Source organism: Sarcophilus harrisii, chromosome 5 (genome assembly GCF_902635505.1).
Source record: "Sarcophilus harrisii chromosome 5, mSarHar1.11, whole genome shotgun sequence".
NCBI classification, from domain to species: Eukaryota; Metazoa; Chordata; class Mammalia; order Dasyuromorphia; family Dasyuridae; genus Sarcophilus; species Sarcophilus harrisii.
The window spans coordinates 200,031,973-200,035,043 of NC_045430.1; the positions used below are offsets into that span (position 1 = coordinate 200,031,973).

General features: G+C 32.8%; 1 pseudogene; it reads right to left on the reverse strand.

The window, feature by feature from the left end:
* Nucleotides 1-400: 400 nt before the first annotated feature.
* LOC111721135 lies at nucleotides 401-2,733 on the reverse strand (annotated as a pseudogene).
* Nucleotides 2,734-3,071: the final 338 nt, after the last annotated feature.

Consider the following 3,071-nt stretch of genomic DNA (forward strand, 5'->3'; position numbering starts at 1 on the left):
TGTTAAATTACATATAGCTTCTGATAAAAATCATTCAGGTATTTCAAATAGATAAGATGCAGATATGATGGTTACATGACGATAAAAAAAGATTGTCCCAGAAGTAGTTACATAATTGGAACCAAAGAGTAATCATTAATGGATCATTACCGGTCTAAAGGTAATTCAGTATGGCTATGCCCTTGAAAATCTTTTCTTAGACTTGAACTGTTTAATATTGGTATCAATTATTTTGATGAATTTCTCTCTATATCTATCTATCTCAAGTTTATTAAATTTTTCAGTAACTCAGAGTTGGGGGAATAATATATACAGGAGATATGGAATAATCTCAACAAGAGAGTAATTGAAGTCACTTTCTTTAGGTAAGTAACCAAACATTTCTAATTAAAAACTCTTTTATTATTTCTTCAATACATAAGATCTCTTAACTGGGGTCAGGACAAAATTCTTAGCTGTCTCTTTTCTGCATATAGTATAACAAAATTTCTCATTAGACACAACAAATTTTCCTATGTATGGGTTTTCCCCCTTTATTTGGTAAAATGGACCATCCAGAGCCATGGGTTTAAGCAAAGTCTTTAAACTAAAATTGTTCCAATATCCTCAAGCAGAAACAATTCTCAAGACAGTTTTAAAATAATGTAGCTCATATGATAAAAAACAAACAAACAAACAAAAATCTTTGGAAAGTTAAAAAACAATCAGTGAAGTTGTTCCATAGAGATGGGTCTCAGGAGCTCCTTACCAAAGTCTCATAAATCACTTTGTCCAAAGAACCCATATTTGGAAGGGGAGAATGTTAACTCCAACACTCATAACTTTTTTGCTTACAAGAGTGTTGTGGGATATCAGAGGTTAATTTATACCTCTCCAGATCACACTCAGTTCACAGACCTATATCTTCTGAAATCATCTTGTAGATTCAAGCTAATTCTCTGTAAGTGTGTATACGAAAAATTTCCCCAATGTGCCTCTATTACTGCACAATTCAAATTCATTTTCTAATTCATGCCTTGCTAGTACAAGTAGATTATCTTAAAAAAAAAAAAACATATTTGAAAAATTCCTTGAAGAAGTATGGGACTGCTGAAAAAGGTATTGAATACTTAGAATTAACTACTTAGGCTTTCAAGGTTAGCAGGAAAACTTTATTCTATAGATCTACAGCACATAAGGAACCTGCAAAATGTTTGGACTCAGGTCATAATAAAGAAAGTATTTTATGTTCTACATTGGGATAGAAACCAATTCACATAGACACACATACATTTATACTATAACCTACACTTTTCTCACTTATAAAATAGGAATAATATTTATAACATCATTTGAGAGATTTACAATGAGGAAAGGTTTTATAAATCTTAGAGTCACATATATGAACCTTCATCATAATGACTAGTACCATGACCGTCAATGATATAAAATTCTGACAACTTCAACAAACAGGTAATTAAAGAAAATGGATCAGTATAAAGCAGAAAACTCATGAATAATGCAGGTGTAGGTTTAAGAAACATGAATATAGCAGTATTTTATCTCCTACCTCCACAAATACAACCCAGTGAAGATGAATAGCAAGGACATAAAAGCCAATGTGAAACTGGCAATTGGATGGCATAATGGGTAGAGTGTCAGATTTAGAGTCAGAAAATCTTGAATCCAAATCCTATCATATACACTTATTAACTCTGTGAATGTGAGGAAGTTACTTAGATTCTCAGACTTAGTTTCCCTATTGATAAAAATGTAGATAATAATGGTATCTATTTAATATGGTTGTTTTGAGAATCAAATCAAATTAGATGTTTGTATGTAACTGTTTTTAGATAAACATGTAAAATGCTTTGCAAAACTAAAGTCCTACACTAATATTAGATTTGCTAATTATTTAGCAAAATCAGCTTTGCTGATTATTTGCACAGAAATTTTCTTTTTTGGCAAGATCCTTATACATTCTTTTTCTTTTTCTTTCAGCTCCTGTTCACCCTTTAAGTTTCTGATTTCCTTTTCATATTTCTGTCTTATTTCCTTTTTCAGTCTTTCCAGGTCTTACTTGTAAGCTCTTTACAATGCTTTGAATTTCTTTCTGAATTGTCTTTTTGGCCAGTTGATACATCTGATTCCCGTAGAAAGCGCCTCCATTCTTCTGCATTATTTGCTTAAACAAGGTCAGAAGTTCTCTTAGCTGTACCTCCTCTTCCCTTGCAGTTGCCTGGTGACTGAATTCATAGTAACTTCTGTTGAAATGACTTGTCAGGTCTTTGAATTGATTCAAATCAGTACCTTCCAAATCATTCTCCTGGGTGAAGGAAAGGATTGTGCATTTCTTGACTTTGGAATAAAAATTTCCCAGGATTTTTCTTTCTTTCTTTCTTTCTTTTTTTTTTTTTTTTTTTTTTTTTTTTACTATATCTCATTCCTCCTTATTGCAATGATTGCATATGACCACCTGGATGATGGCATGAGAGCTAAGGGAAAACATAATGGGACAGCAGCTGATCTCTTTTGAAATGTCCACATCAGGGTCATTAGTATTAAAAATCCCTGGAATATCCACAATTATTATTTATTTCTCACTCCACGATCTGCTTGTTTTTATACATTTCTTACTCATTAATTTTGCTGCTAGTTTTGACTCAAATATTTTTTTTCCAATGCTGTTACTTGTTACTTGCTGTCATCTGTTGCACTTTTTCTGATGCCTGTTTTATCCACTAGGACAAGTTTCAGTTACTTTTTTGCTCTGATCTTGGTTTCCATAACCTAAGATGTAGGTAATGAGAGTGACAGGGTTAAGCGCTACCTTCAAATTGCTCTCCTTTCAGTTTGCCTTCCCACTCAGTAAGGGTCAATGATTCTACTCTTAGCTGAAGCTTCAGTCTCATTCACTTTGTCATTTGGCCCTCAAGCAAGAAGCATGTGACTGACTCAGAAACAGTTCATCTTTCTGAAAGCTGGCATCTAATATTGACTATTTTGTTGCTTTGCTCATCTTGAAGCCCTCTGGATCTAACCTTATTTCTTTTCACAATCCTTTTTGTTTTTAATTCAATTTAAGAAAACAT